Raw genomic sequence first — 17,389 nt, 5'->3', positions numbered from 1 at the left:
ACCTTCTTTAGTCTTTCCTCAAAGGAGAGATGCTTGATCTGCTCAAATGCTTGAAGTGCCCCTCCCTGTGCCTTCTCTAACCACAGAACATGCCTTGCAACAAGGCAGAGCAAAGTGGGATTTTATGGTTTTAACATTTTTCTACATTAAAGCCTCCTGGTCCCATGGTCAACAAACCTGCTCAGAAACTTACTGCCAAGCAAGGAATAAACAAGACATGAGGTCTCACCTAAATTTGTCCATAAAGGATTCTTTCTTCCTTTGTTAAAATGTTTGCCCCAGGAAATAGAACGTTGTGCTTTGTAATTACACGGGCTGCACTGAAAGAACAACTGCAGGTGCATCACAGATTTCTCACCTAGGAGAAAAGCTGTCTGCTGCTACCCAAACGGCACCGGCCAAGTAGAAATTACCATTTCACACCTCCACGAGCCACAGAGCACGGGGTGGTCGCTTTAGCCCTCTGTTGGGAGCCGCCGTTTACAGCTGTAGCACACAGTTAAGGGCTCACCCTTTGTGAGATTTAACCTCAGGCAGAATTAACTCGTGTGTTAGTGCCACTTGTGGCAGACAATAAGGCCAACACTTGCCTACTGCAAAGGCAGACTCATTTGTACATTTTTCCCACTTTGGTGGGGATCTGTGAGCGGGTTCCAAAGACCTGACAGGCAGACCCAGAAGTGCTGGTTGTCTGGTAACACTGCAGTTAAATTGGCTACTATACATTTCAGATGATCAATTCCTTCTGGCATATTGGGAAGGCTAAAGAACTACAAGCCCTATTTAAATAAATAAATAGGCTGCTTGTGGTTTTGGCTGTTTGTGACTGCATACCAACTAGGCAGCAAAGGCAGCTAACACTGCCTTGGGATCTGAGTTACAAGGAAGGTGATAGTTGTACTTTGCTCTGTAAAAAAGGTGTGTGCATGTATAGCCAAAACAATCATGGCTGAGGACAAAACACCTGAAGAATGCCATGTGAATCATCATGATCCAGCAATCTACTGGAGAAATTCCTTCCTCTTTGGCCAGACCTGTGCAAATCAGCAGAAAGGCACGAGGGATGTAATCTTCAGTATACCCTACACATATTGTCCAGTTCAATGAACTGGATTTGCAGAATCACAAATCTGGACTTAACAGTGTAGCATTTCTTGATTCTTATGAGCATGATAAAAACTTCACCAGGACAAAAACATGACAGGGAGCCATTGTCTTCCTCCAACACAAGTTCTAACCTCATTCTCTTGGATGAAGGCACTCTACAACCTCAGAGAAATATGTCACATCAAGAGGCATTTCTTGCTCCTCAGCAAGTAAAAATAACTTTGATGACATCACTGTCCAAATTAAAAGCAAATTAATTAAATTCCTCCCTTGAAATATAATATGAAGGTGTCCCTTTGGACGACAATTGAAGGTTCTTCAAAAATGCTTTGAAGTGTTTATTAACTCTGTAAAACTTTAACAAAAATTAAGAATGCTTCATATTTATAGCATTTTGTGATTTTATTTTTTTTTATTTGAATCTGATTTCTGTATCACAATTTCAGATTTCAAGACTCCAAAACTTTTGCAACACAGAATTTCTTTGACAGGGTCTGGAACATACTGGAGAGCAAAAAAATCCCTGTTTCAGTATTTTGCTGGATGCCTTATACACCTTAGAGTTATAATCATACCTTAGCTGATAATGAATACCTCATATTTACTTTGAAAGAAATACAAAATTATACACATATCTGGAGTTGGAAATGAAATCAATTTGGCAATAGCATGGAACCATAACAGGCAGAGACAGGACACTATGATGTACATGTACCTAGACTTGATGGAAACTCAAGGCAAGTTGCCATTAGAAGGCAAGGAAATATGTCATTACAATAAGTGTAGGATGTTATGAGAAAATCATTAGCTCTTGAACACTTTAATTTTTGGTAAAACATTGTGTCTGACCTATTCTCATCTGCTGAAGACAGGAAACTGGGAAGGCAGAACAATGACAAAATCAAGCAAGTCTGATGTACTGACAGAAGAGTGGGTGGGAAATAATACAAAAGATTTTAGAAGTAACATTCACTCCTGAGAATTAAATAGCACTCAGTAATTAAATTCAATATGCTACCAGCACTGTGAGACACCTTCAGTACAATATTCCATGAAGAAAACTTTAATTTTTTAGCAAAGTCTGGTAAATAATTGTAATAGAATTCCCCAGGTACCTGCACCAATTGCCACTTTTAGAGATTTGAGAAACTTTAATGATTTGTTCCATGTGTAAGAAACAGAATAGCTCTTAAAGAGCTGTATAACGAACATAGAGGAAAACTATATGCCCCAAATAAATTGGATTAATTTGAATGAAAGTTGAGTTTCATTTTCTTTTGTGAGCCATCTTGACTAAAATGGAAATCAATTTAAAGCTTATGCTCATTTTTCTTATCATGCCGTTTCATTAACCTATCATTCCAATTTCATTAACTTTTTTGTTTTGTCTGATGAAACTTAAACCTTCACTTTTATTAAAGGAGTAACCTGATCTGTCAAATCAGGAAGACAATCTGACACTTCTTGTCCTTTAAAGCTCATTGCAAAAACTGCAGTGAACGTGAAAGTGAAAAGAAACAGGGAAAGTTTGGACTTTGGAGTGTGTGAGAGGTGAGGGGCAAATCTTGTTGTTTTTTAAGAGCTTTACTGTCTGTCAGCTATGCGATAACAGCTTTATTATATTTTGACATATCATTATTAGATAACAAACAAATAAAACGGGAGAAAACCCCAAATCCGCATCCACCCAAACCACACAGACGTGAAACCAACTGGGTAGTTAGTGCTTGTATTTAAAGACGGTCGGGGAAGCGAAATCGCGATAACTACGTTAAGTTGGTGCTTAGTTGGCTGAATAGTTGAACGCGGCTTGGAGCATCCTGGTCCGGCAGAAGGTATCTCAGCCCCCGGCGAAGGGCTGCATCTGAAGAGCAGCCGCGCTGGGGCCGATTGGTGGGGGCGGTGTCGGTCCCGCCCGCCAGAGGCGGGCCCAGGGGAGCTGCCCTGTGCCGGGAGCTGCCCGCCGTCCCGGCAGCGGGGCAGTGCATGGGGCGGGAGGGCAGCCGAGCCTTTCCCCGGACGCGGGGGCGAGCGGCAGCACCGGTGCATGCGGTGGGGCGGAGCGGGGGCAGCCCGGAGTGATGCGAAGTTGAGGGAGGACGGAGCGAGGGAGCCTCCTCTGCTCGCAGGGCAGCCCAGCCCCGCAGCAGGTGCAGCAGAGCCCGGGCGGAGGCACCGGCGGGCCCGGCGCTCTCGGCGCCGCAGCAGCGCCGCAGCCCGGGCCGGGCGGACCCGGCTGAAGGACAAGAGCCCCGAGCGGAGCTGCGCTCGTCGGCCGCTTACCAGAGGCAGCGACGCGGAGGAGCGGCCCTGAAGGGAGAGACGGTGAGGGGCCTCGGCGGTACCGAGGGGGCCCAGGGGTCCCGGCTGCGGTGCCGAGCGGAGCGGAGGGTCCGGGTGGGGAGGTGGAGAGGCAATGTCGTTCTACCTCGCTGCTTGTCCTAGTCTACCTTCGCCCTCTTCCCTTCCCGCAAGGGGAAGGGTGCCTGCGGTGGAGGGTCTGGTGTAGCGGGAGGAGGGAAAGCCATTCAAGGGGATGGGGTGGGTGAGAGTCGAGGGGCTGAGCGAAAGAGCTGTGGAAGGGGGAGGAGGGCTCAGGGGAAGAGCCGTGGAAGTAGGGGTGAGAAGTGGGGAGCTGAGGTGAAGAGCCGTGCCGTGGGGTGAGAACTGAGAGAAGGAGACGCAGGGGAGCCGCGTCGATGCGGTGCCTCCGAGCGAGGGGACGGTGTGACCTAAGGAGGGAGCTGAGGGGTGAGGGGGAGCGCCATGTCCTGAGGGGCGCCAGAAGGACGCGTCCCTTCCCGCCCTTTTCGTGAGGGGCGCTCGGGCGGGAACACGAGAGGGGCCCGGGGGCGGCGCGCAGCTACCTGTGCGGCGCGGCAGGCGGGCGCTCATCAGCCGGGCTCTGGCGTGGTCCTCGTCCGGCGCCGCAGCGGCGAGTGCGGGGAAGCCCGGCAGGTGCTGCCGCTGCTCCTTGAGGGAGTTGGAGGGCCGTGAGGGAAGAGGGAGCCGGGGGGGGGCTGAGGGGGCGCCCGCCTGCCCGGGGGTCCCTCAGCGGCGGCTCCGCAGCCCTGAGGGGAGGCGCGCGCGAGGGGCTCGGCGCGCGCGGGGCGCTGAGGGCGGGAGCGGGGCCGGGGGGGGACGCGGGCAGGCGCCGCTTTTCGGACGCCGAATTCTGGCCGGTCTCGGCGGGCCCCAGTTTATTATTTGGTGTCGCCGTGAGGGGCTGTCGCCGACAGCGGCCCCGCGGTGGTGTCAGCGCGGGCAGCACCGCGCAGAGCCCCCCCTCCCTCCCTTGTTGGGTTGCCACCTGGCTTGGGGACGCGGTGTGAGGGACAGCGGGGACCTGGGATGGCTCCCAGAGCGCCTGGGATGCAGTGCCCTCGCTGGATATTCCCTCAGTTTCCATCCCAGCCGCCTCTAAAGGAACAGCGTTGCGTAATTGCTGCTGCGCCTCCCGGCTGGGCTCAGAAAGGAGGAAAACGGTGAAGCGTGAACTTTTTGGGCGACACATCGCTGAAGCTGTGGTATTTAAGCGGGTATCGAGTGGCATCTTATCTCTTATTTTCTAAATAACCTACTCGTTTGAGCCCTGGCTGTGGAACAACAGGGAATTTTTGGAAATTGCGCAGCCCGTTTTGCGTGCTGTTCAGAGTTCCCTGGGGATGGACAGCAGGGAGCAACTCTAGTAGTAGGCATCCTTGAAGGTCTTCTCCTCCAACGCAAACACCTTGAAATAATTGGGTTTTTATGTCTTTTTCGTGTTATGGCCAAATTACTTAGTTTTGGGAATAATTCACGTGATATTACTTATTTCCAGACTTTTATGCCAACATTTTCTTAGTTAGTGTTTCCAGTCTGAAGCTGCCTGCTTTTCCAAGCAATTATCACACAAGGTCACTTAGATTTTTAGCTGAGCTAGTTTTAAAGCACTGACACTACCTAATGTGCAATTAACCTTTGCTTCACATTTCCTTGTTTTTGTTCGCTTGTTTCAGTCATTGATCCAGACCAAACACTGGATACTGCAGTGGCTTTTCTTTTCCAAAAGACCAACCAGTTTGTGCTGGAGTCTTGTGCTCAGAGACAGCTTTCATGCTGTTGTGAAAATATTTCAGCTGAAGTACAGGGAAATGATTATTTAGCACAAAATATTTGTGACTTATTTTTCCTTTTTTTTTTTTTTTTTTTTTGTGTGTGTGTATTTCCTGTTAACAGAAGCTGTTTATAGAACCTGAGCAAAGAAAATATTTGTTTGGTGATGTGTCTGTTAAATATTGAGACTCAGAGGTGAGAATCATGTCAGTGTTTTATAAACAGTAGATTTTATTTTCTTAGGATGCTTCTAAACAGTTGGGTTGCTCTAAAGCAGCATTTGGGTGGAGAAACCCATGAGATTAACCAGGGCTGGACGAGAAGACATCTGAAATGATCCTGCATCCTTCTTCTGTGCAGGGTGATGTCACCTGAGCTCTGAGTCCTCTCCTTGCCGGTGTGAGTGACCTGCTGAGTAAGTGCTAATGGAGCAGTGGGCTGGTTTGGGGCGATGGAACCGGGGCAATTGCAGCTGGGTGCGTGGCTGCTGTGCCTCGCTGGCATGGCTTTGTGTGGGGGGCCTTCCCTGCCCCTGCTGAGACATGCACAGAGGACATGATTTGCTGGAATACTCTTCCTACGACTTGAAGAGTGTTCTGAGCTAATTAAAAGAGTAACAGCCTCTGTCCTGACTTGGTTATTTTCTAATTGATGCTCTTGACCATGAGCTACATTAGTTTTGACTTATACTGCTGAGCGTTTGTTGCCCTTGCCTACGTTTCCTGCTGTTTTCCACTTAGGGCTCTTTAAAGTCCTTTTTGTCCACATTGCTCTTTCTGAAGGTTTCTCCCTTCAGAACAGTACAAGAATTTACCTTGGTTTGTTCCTTATTGGTCAAATCTCTTGTCTTTTACTCACCAGAGAAATCCCACTGCAGTATTAAAGCCTATTGGGTTGTTTGTGGTGAGATCAAATTCATGAGATGATTAGCAAATGAATTAACTTTTTTCCTCCAGCTCTAGACTTTCAACAAATATTTTTATTTCTTTTTGATTATTACAAAGTCATATTTGTGAAGGGAACAGAAGTGTGTTTGAGAAATGCTGACACGTGAGAAGCATTTGACATCATTCACCTCTTTTGTTGGTATTTCTAGTCCTCACAAAAATTTCAGCATGGATTGACTTCTTATTGTTGTTTCAGAAAGTATCTTTGGGCTGAAAACTGACTTTCTGATACAGCTCCAAGTGTTTGTGAATAGGTATTGTGGAGAGCTCTTCTCCCTGTTTTCCAGGAAGTAAAATCCACTGGAAGCATTTAATAGAATTCTCTGTCCTTCCTCCAGGACAGCTTTGCTGGGAGGAGATTTCCAAGACTTGTGACATAAGGTTTCTTGAACCTTTTAATGAATTGTTTTTGATCTTTTATGACACTTGGATGTATGTCTGTTAAAATGCTCAGGGTGTGAGGTCCTGCTATTCTGTGCAAGAAATAAGCATTTAAATGATTTGTAGCCCAAACTGTGCCTATAAACTGGTTTGTCATGCCCATAACTTTATTTGTATAGGGAAACAAGCATAGCTTTCTTCTTTGCTCTGTGCTGTTCTCTCCTCCTATGAATGATTCCGCTGCACAAAAAATAAGCAACTTAAGACTATTTTCCTTTCTTACTCAGTAACTAAAGAGAGTTAATGGGAAGTCTTGAGTCAGCTGCTGATTCTGAGCTGGAAGTGAGCCTTGATGCCCTGCAGAAACAGCATGCTTTAAAAAAAATGAAATATTAAAGCTGTGTCTTATACTTAGAAGGTGGTAACAGCGTGAGTGTAGAAGTTTGAGGACCTTTCGAGTTTCTTAATTCAAGGCTATATTCCATTAGAGAAATTATTTTCACCATCAGTCTGGAAAAAGTTGTTTCTTATAACTGAAGATGGAGTGCATAAGTGTGACCAAAACTTTCAAACATTGATTGTAGATGTCCAGGATTTAATCTAAACTGCATTTAGATTGAGATGCAGTTACATATTTTGTATTTTGTTTTAGGTTTTTTTGGCAGCCCCCATCTGCTTAGAAAGTTATTTGACTTAAGTCAAATGAATAAGGTGCTTTAGTGCCAGGAGTACCAATTCATGGAATTGATGTTTTTAAAAGTATTGAAAAAACTTTCAACAAAAATTAAGTACTGTCTTTAAAAAAAAAATCACAAAAAAGCTAGCACAAAGCAAACAAAGCTAGCACTTCATCTAGTAGCTGCTTCAGATTTGTGAGTGCTAGGGATTTTTAAAATGAGAAAGTTATTAGAGATCATAGCTGCTGTTTGCAAGGAACTAGATTTTTTCTTTTTTGTTTGCTTGGGAAGCCACTTGTGCCAATTGATCAAAAGGCAAACACCTGTTCAGCAGTAATTCTTTTTAGCAGCATGGTTTCCTGAGGTGGACCTTGCAGCAGTATCCTTCTCTGGAGTGTTCTGGGGTGCTGCCCCTGGAGAGCTGGCTCTGGCATGGCCCAAAGTCACCACAGCTCGGTTCAAACCTGTGCATCAATGTGCTGTGAATGCCAGCAAAGCTTCACTGAAGGCTTGCACCCCTGATGAAGCCTTGCTGGTCCTTAGAAGGAAATTATTTCTGGAAACTGAGCTTTGAGGGGTGTGTGGTGATTGGTCCCTGGACACAAAACTGTATCATTTTAATCAAGCCTAAAGTGTCCATGTGAAGCTTTGTCCGCACACATTTTGCTTCCCAGCAGCACAAAGTGGAGAATTCCACGTGTATTATTTCAGAAACGTGTCTGGATAGGCCAGTCTAGTGCTTGGGGCATCCATGACTTGTGGGGCTGAAAGGAAACGGGAGCTGTTGCTGTCAGTCTTGTGAGGATTTGTGTGGAAACTTGCCCAAGGACAGTTGATGGTTATCTGGGGTTGTTTTTTTTTTTTTTTTTTTAAGTTGAGAATCTTGAGAAACAGATCTGAGTGTGTAAAATATAGGAGTGAAGCTGTCATATTTCTTTAACCACTCCTAATAAGTCATTAATTACTGCTCTTTGTGATAGTTTGGTAATTATTTGCTTGTTTATCAATTAGCTTTATTTTTATGGCAGTACACTTGAGGATTGGAGTATTCCAAATAATTTTGTTGCAGACTATACTTTTATTAGAATAAGTCTTGCCTTAAACTCCTTACCAATGAAATAACTACAGATATAGACTATGAAGTTATTTCTGTTTTAAACCCCCAACAGGTATTTATTGTTCTGTAGTGTTCATGTTGAGAAAGGTTTAGTTGCTTTCCAGAAGTGGAGGAATACCTGGCAAGTGCCATTTTGGTGGGTAGGAACAGACATATGCATGTGTAGAACCACTTAGGGTGTACCTGGATGGATTATTGTTCATTTGTTTTGGTTTTACACCCAGGTTATTCTGGGAATTGTGGTCTTGGAGATGGGAATCATCTTTGCCTTGACCCCGTGTAATCTTTGGATTTATTTTCTCTTTGCCCTAGTGTTTGTGAATTAACAGATTGTACTTAAATGTCAGACTGTCTTGGAAAATCTACAAACCTTGTCTTTACATTTTGAATTATACTCTAGATTTTCCTTTCTTGAATTATACTCTAGTCTTACTCAACTACTAGTGCTAGAAATTTGCAGGAAGCTTATGTGCGTTTAAAAATTTTTGTACAGCTGCAGAAACATAAAAAGTCCCAACCCTTACTGGAGAGTGTTTTGTTCCTTCTAGAAGATTCCCAAGTTGGTTTCTGTCCCCTGTACCTCTGGTAAGTGATGTGGTTTTGCTCTTAAAATCAGAATCTCAGGATTAAACTCTACAGGAAAGCTGTTACACTACCCTGTTATCCTTACTCTAGGCCCAGATTCTACCAGGAGATAGTTGAAAGAAGGCACTCAAAGTACAAATCTGAAAGCAACACCCAACAAGTGAATTTGGAGAAAACCGACCCGTAAATTTCAAAACAGAAGCTGTTAATTAACAGACTGAATAAGCTAAATGTTTTTGACATGTGTGGTGGTGTTGCAATTATTTTAATGGAGATGAATAAGAGCAAAGCATGATGAAATGCAGTGTTTTTATTTTATTCCAGGTTGTATTTCCCACTGCTGAAACAAACCTGTGATAGTTTCCTTTGTGATTGTGTTTGTGTGGCTTGTTAAAATGTGCTTATTTGCTATAGGATGAAGTCAGAAAAGGAACAAAGAAATTCATTGAGTGCTTCTGGGTGTCATGTGATGGCGTGATCAGGGAGAGCTTGTACCAAGCTGAAGCCAGCTGGAGTGAAAAGCAAAGCATCCCCCTAATAATTATTGAAGTTAAGTGAAAATCCCGGTAAAATGGGTTTCAGTTTAAAACTAACGTTGTCTCAGGGCCTGGGGCTTGTTTGTGAGCCAAAGTTCATGCTTGGGTGATGGTAGCACATAACTACAGGCACCAAGGAATTAGGCTCACAGCAAAGTGCACTGCAATTCTTCCAGCCCCTTCTTCAGAGGGTTGTTATAGCAAGGGAGATCCAGTCATTAATTCAAGTACTGAAAATCAGAGTGAGTTTTTTTTCTTTTTTCCTTTTTCCATCTCTTTGGCACTTTGTTCATCTGCTCTTTGAGCCTATCTTTTGATGCCAGTGTGAGAGCAAAGACACCATGGGCAGCTTTGACCCTTCCGTGGAGGCATCTTTGTCTCCATCAACTCCTGTGGCACTTATGCCTTGTCCTCTCTGCAGGTAGAAAGTTTCCTTTTATTTTCAGCGCTTAGTCCTGTGGTGAGTTATTCTGTTCCTGGGCTCTTCAGGGCACAGTGGTCACACAGCAGGAACAGGGATGGTAAAAAATGTCTTCACCAGCACTGGTGTCCCCTGGAAATGTGGAATAAGCTCTGTTGATCCCTCCAGCCCTGATGTCACAGGAATATTTCTGGTTCTTTCTAGTGCAGAATGGCTGCAGCAGGTGGAGGAACTTAGGGTTTCAGGTCTGGGTACTTGGAGGGAAGATCTCCAAGGAGCTGAGGAGACTTTGTCAAGGGACTTGGGTGTTGTTGCCAAAACACAGTGAGTGAGTTCCCAGGAGCTGCGAAGGAAGAGGTGCAATTTGTCAGGGAAGGTTCTCCTGTTGTGTTGGTGAAGCTGACAAATCTCTCCCCCAGGAGTGTGTGTCTCACTCACAAGCAGATGGCTCTGGGCTGTGCAGGCAGCAGGTGTCTTTGCAAGGTGCCAGGGCTGGGATAACCATGGGCAGCACGGAGCGGAGCTGTGTCACGGAGAGCGCCAATGCGGAGAAATCTGAGCTGCTGCTGCACCCAGTCAGGCTGCCCTGCTGGAAGGCTCGCTGGTTTTGGAGCAGTGTGTGAGTGCTTGGCTTTGCTAATCCTCACCTTGGAAAGTGTTACAAATTATAGGGATCTTGAAATGCCCTGTTTGGGATGCCCTGTGCAAAACAGGGCAAAAAGGACTGGCTGTTCTTGCTCTATTTGCTTTTATTTGGGTTATTGAAATGACTCAAGAATGTGTTTTGATTTGTTTTGATTACCCTACCTGGTAGGTCTACAGAGGTTAATGTTTCACAGGTTTTAAAATCTTGATGAAACTCAATTCCATGCAGTTAGTTGGGCTGAACTTGGAAAATGGATGCTCGTACAATGCTGACCTTCTGTAAAGTTTATAATTTTTGCTGTGCGTTGTTTGCTCAGTTTTAGTGCGTGGAGTGTTGAGGAATGTAGGTCATGTGGAGTGGAAGGTGCCTTGGCCCTGTTGCAACTTAGTTCGCCTTATGAAAATATTTAATTAAACTTGAATCCTTTACTCTCAGGGAAATCAGATTTTGACTGATACAGTCACTACTGCAGCATTATGACTCCAAAGCATGCACATTTTAAGGGTCTTAATTAAAAGATCAAATTGTTGCTCTTGATAGATTTGGAAATCCTGAGTAGATTTAGAACAGAACCATTATAAAGATAATATTGGTAAGTATTTAATCTTTTTAGATATGATCAGTGTTTTCAGAAGTTTGGGGCAGTTTTCCATAACCATGAAGAACCACAGAGCGCTTCTTTCCAAAAGCCAGTGGTGAAGTGTTACCAGGAGTGTTATACTTTGGTCACTTGCTATAAAGTTATTTCAGTAGGACAGAATGCCTTGCGTAGGAGTTCTGTTCCCATGTGACTTCTGAAAGATCCATCTACTGGCATGCTTTTTGAAAATATGTTATGTATGAACTGTAGAACCCTTATTTTGAAGAAGTGCCTCTTCTGCCATGCTATCTGTGAAATGAGGATTTCTAAAATCCTTTTTCTACCATGGTTGAGTACAAAAGCTTAGGTAAAACCCTTCCATGTTTGATAAAACCTGTTGCACTTACAGTAAGTGGTTACTAAAAGTGGTTTCATAAATTGCATATCCTTTTGACTCCCTCTTAACAGCTCCTTTCCTGTTTGCATAGCTGACACAGTAAGTCTGACATTGTAATGCCTATAAATCTTCCTCTTTTGTCTGTGGATGAGATTTTCTTGTACTCTTTGAAGTGCTTCAGCCATTGGATAGGAGCTGTTGTTTGGGAGACTCTACAAAGCAAATGCAAAAACCTGCTCTTGTTGATACACGTGTCTTAGTAATTTCTTAATTTATTCATTTAGTTGAAAAAAGGAGCCTGTGGTTGGAAGCCAAATCACACCACTCATCTAAAACATTGCAACACAGAATAGCAATCACAGCATACACTGTGCCTCAGCAATTAGTAACAGGATGTGTGATAGAGAAAATCTAAGGACATAAACCCAAAGGCTGTACAATGCCTTGTGCCAGAGTCTCTTCCCAGATGATTTCCTGATTTGTTGCTCCCAGGCTCTGCACGTTTCTGCATTTCTGGTGCTTTTTTGCTGCTTTTCAGCATGCAGGTCACTTAGTACCAAGAGCTTCCTAGTCTTAAACTGCAGTTTGCTGCCTCAAGTCAGCTTGTGCAATGCTGACTGTAATGTTGTAATGCTCCTAAAGGATTAGGGTATTTCGGATTCCCTGTGGAATATGTACAGCACAGCAAACAGTATTATGGGCTAAGAACATGTTTTACATTTCCCTGCCTAAAGGAATGGTTAGGAGGCAAGGTTTTGCTTGAAGATAATGGTCTTCCTTACTGTTGTCTGTTATGCCATTAATTAAAATCTTCCTGTCTCCACGATAAAATTATATTCTGAGATGTGCTGTCAGACATAATGTGGTCAGTGTGTTTCCTCAAATAGGTACCATTTCTGGGTACTCAGCAAAAAAAAAATGCTGATGTGGAGTGCTGTTAAATCCTAAAATGTTTGGGGGAAATGTGAAAAATCAGACATGTTGAGGGATGTGCAAAAGGGAAGAGTTTTTGTTTTCTCTGGTCACTCCTTTGGTTTGGAATCAATGCACTTCGTGCATATTTGTGTGTATTTGTATTTTGCCTTTATTATCAACTGCGTGTATTTGGCTGGCACAGCTAGGATTTGGGTTGAGTACTGCATTTTTAGCATAGAATCATCCTGTACTCAGGACTACTGAAACCTTTGCTTTGTCTTGAAGTATTTTATTTGTCTTTCAGCATTATACCTAACTGCAAGTGCCTACTGTTAGTCATTCCTGCCTATCTGGGGCTTGATAAAAGGCTTTGCTTACAGGGCCTTTGGTCAGGCAGCCTGGGTTGTAGGGCTTGGCTCTGTGTTTGTATAAGTGAGGTGTTCACAATCCTCTGGAGGATGGGTATCATGTTTTACCTGTAAAACTGTTTTTAATAGCAGCTAAAGCAAACAGAAGTGCATACAAAGTACGCTCATGTCAATGGAGTTTGCAGTGGGCAGGGCTGGAGTGGCACTCAATTGGGTAATGTCAGGCAACAATTGGGATCAGTGGTCATTTCTTTCCCTGTTTTAATGCTTCCTTTCTATTGAGAACAGTAGTAAACTATAATCAGCTAATGCTTATGGGTTTTTTTGGTTTTTCCCAGAGGCAGTTTGTAGTGCTCTCTGTGACCAGTTCTTCTGCAGCTTCCCTCAGTGTTTCTCTTGCTATGCTTTCAACCACGTGTCTCCTCCTACAGCTACAGTACACCTGGTCTTAAAAGGAATGAACACCCTGCTTGTGTTTATCTGTGGTGAAGGCTGCAGTTGGGCATGGTGGGGTGGGGTTGGCTCCTGAGGTGACACTGCCCTGCTCATGATTCCAGTTTTTTGACCTCAGGTGGGATAACTAAGGCCAAATAGGCCTCACTGGGAGAAAACCACCCTGGCATGGGTGGTTGCTGTATGTAACTGGAAACTGGTCAATGTCCCTCTACCTGTGTGAAAACTGCATCAGATCTGCAGCTTTTAATGCAAGTTTGTTGCTGATTAAATACACCTTTCTTTTGGAAAAAAGGCAAGATGAAAAAATGGTGTTTCTGCCTTTTTGTTCCAATTGGCTCAGACAGTAATGTCAAGTTTTAAGGAGTTTACAGCTCCAAGAGCGGTTTGTGTTCTTCCTTCTAAAATAAGGAGTTATGTGTAGTGAGCTGTAGTAAGGGGAGGGGGACAATACTGAGAGCAAGTTGAGGGAATAAATCTATATGTTAGCACCACAACTGTGGCAATTGCTGGTTTGCTGAATTACATGAAAATCTCACATTTCCCCGCTTTAAAAAATAATAATATTCCTGGGATGCACACATTAGCTTTCCATTTGGGCATAGTCATTTCATTGCTAATCAGCTCCCAGATTTGGGCTTGCAGAGGTGGCAGCCTGTTCCTTTAACCTGCGCTGTCTCTGTGGAATGGTAATGAGTAATTTGAGCCCTTTGGGTAAGGTGAGTGATCAGCAGCTCGGAGATTGGTCCTTTGCTGTCAGAGAGCGCTGCTGTTTGGGATGAAGGGCACCTTTCCCAGAAGAGGTCCTGCTCAAACTGCCCAGGTAAACCTTGCAAACCTTAACAGATCTAAAAAAGGCTGAATGGGAGGGAGGAACTCAAAAAAGCAGATTGAATCGCTGAACTGAAGCTCTGTCAAACTTCCTGTGCTGCTTTTGAAGTCAGGAGTGTTCTTGGTTAGTGAATAAAAAGGACTCTTTATGTCCTTATGCATAAGAACTGTTTAATCTTTTGAGTAGTGATAAATGTGTTCAGGCTGTGCTGGATGGAGGCGAGTGAGAGGCTCTTCTGCTTCTGGATCTCTCTACCATGGAGGAAAATGTGGATAATGATATTGCTGGCATGAAAATAGCTATTTCTGAGTTTCAGAAAGAGCAGGTAGGCAGCCAGGAGTGTAAAGCAGGAGAAAGCCCTCAAACATGCCAAAAAGTTCTATTAGCAGTGATTAGCAGATTATTAAGGATTGGCAGCAAATCTAAATGTAATCTTGGGTACGTGTTCTAGGACTGTAATTGACTGTTATACCAATTATTACTTGGAATTCATCTAAAATAATTTAGGATTGATGTTTATATAAATGACATTAAGTCTTAATGTTTAAATTAGTATTTTACAAGTCAGCTAGCACTACACTTATTTCAAAGTCATTACTTCATTTCCACATTGCCCAGCCTTCAAGTATCAAACTTTGTGACAAAGGGGGGAGAAGATCCTCCCTCCTATTTTTTAATTGTGAAAGTCATTATTTTCTGTGTAGTCACACTTCTTGTTGTAGGTTCTGCTTGGTTCTTCTGGGTGAATGGAAAAATACTTCCTTAAAAAAAAACAGTTATGATTTAGAAGTGTTTTGGTCAGCTGAAAACTGCTCCAACAGTCTGACTGTCCAGGAGTGTGCTTGATTTTCTGTAACACTTTAAAACTCATGCTTCCTCTTTCATTTGAAAACCCCCACACAGAAGTCATTAAACTTACTCCAACAGCTGCTCATAAAGTTAAAGGCATATCAAGAAGTTAAACATTAACTTTTTCTTGTTATGCTCCAATAGGAAAACCCTTTACAATGAGTAGTTGGTTTCACTACTATAATGCCGTTCTACATCTGGCCTTTCTCTGTATCTTTGTTTTTGGGCCTTTTTGGCTGAAAGGAATGGCTTCAATTCAGTGATGATTTTATGGATGTTGTTTGGTTGGGTGTTATGTTTTGGGGTTTTTTTTAAGTGTTAGCAAATTTGGATTTTCCTTTTCACCCTCTGTGATAAAAGAACGTTGCGTGCCAGCTCAGATGCCAAAACAGTCACCTTTAATGGAGGCAAATCCTAAGAAGAAGGACTTAAGATAGAAGTACAAAATGGTTTTATATTGTCAACCATCTTAGAGAAATGCATCATTCTGTGTCTCTGGGCTTTTTTTTCCTCTTTTCTCTCAGGACACCTGACAGTTGCTTTCTTGCTTCGGGTGTGCAGAAACAGAAGGCAGTTGCCTTGGATGTTGATCCTTTTATCCTTTGATCCTTGGATGTTTATTTCTTTAGGCCAGTGATTTTTTCTGGGAGTTGACAGCTGGATTGTGGCTGGGAGTTAGTAGGAAGAATCCCTGAGCTCTGGTTTTTACTAGCTGGCTTCAGCTGAGCACCACCTTGGCCTTGTCCTGACACTTGTAAAGACTTCTGTGCCTGGGTGCTGCCTGCTGCTTGGGGAGATGGGCTGAAGCAGAAATTCCCACTGGAATAGGCAAGTGTCCCAGGGGAATACCTGCTGTGCTGGGGGAGCTCACTTCTGAGGGCCCTTGGAGTGGGGGAGTGTCTGGGAGAGAGCCTGGAGCTGAGCTGGGGTGGTTGTGTGTTGATTCCCTGCTGATGGCACCCGGCACCCACCCACTCCCCAGTCCCAGTCTGCCCAGTCTCCCAGGCTGGTGATGAATTGGCTTACAGAATGCTGTTACTATTGCCCTTGTTCCTGCAGAATTCAAACCCGAGCTCCCTGCTTCGGTCTGGCCAGGGTATGAAATGATGAGGCTGCAGGTTCCTGCCAGAAGTTCAATAGAAGGTCAATGCAATTTTCCCCAGTAAAAATGTCACTTAATCGGCCTTGCTCTAATAGCATCATGTGTTTAATATTGCTATGGCTTGGCAGGTCCTGTACATATATTTTCCAGCTCCTGTGGCAGCAGGTGCTTATGTTGAAAAGGGGAGTTGCATAATAGGTTTTTGAGAAGTGGTGATTGTTTTACCAGTTCTGAGGATATCACAAGGTAGAGACTGCCAGGGAAGTGTGTTGTGTCAATCTCTGGACAGTGATACACTGCAAGAGGATAAAAAATAATGTTTGGTAAATGGTTTTAGTTATATGGCCAGGTTTTCATGTTAGTATTTATAATACCTTCACAAGGAGTAGCATGTGCCATGTGGTTCCTGTTTAAAACTTGGCTGCCAGGTAAGTGTGGGGACAGGAAGCAGTGGGGAAACACTGTCAACATCCTAGGGGAAGGATAGCTGTAGTTCCCATGGCTTTTGGTGACACGTGTGTCACCCCAGCCATGGAAACTATGCCTTAGGGCTAAGGATTGTCTCTTCTGTGCCGTGCTCTAGGCCTTGCATCAGGACATGGAAGTGGAGCTGGCCTGTGGCAGCGTGTTGGATCCTCAGGGGCCCTCAGGCTCCTGGAACCTTTGATTTGTGCTGCTGATAAAACATAACTGAGTTTCCCAGTCCTTCGCCTCCATTCGTGCTTTTGTAATATCGCTCTTGTTGACAGGAGTAACTCAATACCGTGGGAACGCTTCTAGCATGGGGACATGGAATCAATATTGGGGTTTTTCTGAGTTTGAGTCATCATTTTTCTTGGATGTTTCATTGGTGAACTGTGTTTACTTCCTTTTCCTAATACCTTTCTTAGCTAAGGAGCATAACCCTCCAGCAGGGTCCTGTTCAGGATAACTGAGCATGGGCCAGGGCAGTGATTCTCCATCTGTGCTTGGCCCTTTGAGACCACACCTTGAGTGCTGTGTCCAGTCTGGGCCTCTCACCTCATGAACCATGTGGAGGTGCTGGAGCACATCCTGACAAGGGCAGTGAAGCTGGTGAAGGATCTGGAGAGTAATTCCTGTGAGGAGTAACTGAGGGAGCTAGGGGGAAAAAGAAGCTCAGGTGAGATCTAACTGCTGCCTACAGCTACCTGAAAGGGACATCCTTCAGAAAACTCGCTACAGAGTAATATAACTCAAAAAAACCCTTAAAATTTTTACATAATATGCATATAGGAATGTAGTAATTTATAAATAGCTATATAAAATGCTCTATTTGTTAGCTGGTAACCCATGTAACATTAACTAAGAGAAAGTCCTGAGCAATCTCAGGAGGGAGGAGGGTTGTAGGAGGGTTATATGG

At 44.1% G+C, this 17,389-nt stretch overlaps 1 protein-coding gene across 1 annotated transcript in view; it reads left to right on the top strand.

Moving 5' to 3' along the window:
- Window positions 1-3,178: 3,178 nt before the first annotated feature.
- Window positions 3,179-17,389, top strand: part of UGT8 (UDP glycosyltransferase 8) — a 34,657-nt gene continuing 20,446 nt past the window's right edge. The window contains exon 1 of the mRNA XM_059470794.1: window positions 3,179-3,432. The gene's annotated coding sequence lies outside the window, so the exon portion shown is untranslated. The remainder of the gene's footprint in view (window positions 3,433-17,389) is intronic.

Source organism: Ammospiza nelsoni, chromosome 4, assembly GCF_027579445.1.
Source record: "Ammospiza nelsoni isolate bAmmNel1 chromosome 4, bAmmNel1.pri, whole genome shotgun sequence".
NCBI classification, from domain to species: domain Eukaryota; kingdom Metazoa; phylum Chordata; class Aves; order Passeriformes; family Passerellidae; genus Ammospiza; species Ammospiza nelsoni.
This window is presented reverse-complemented; position numbering and strand designations above follow the sequence as displayed.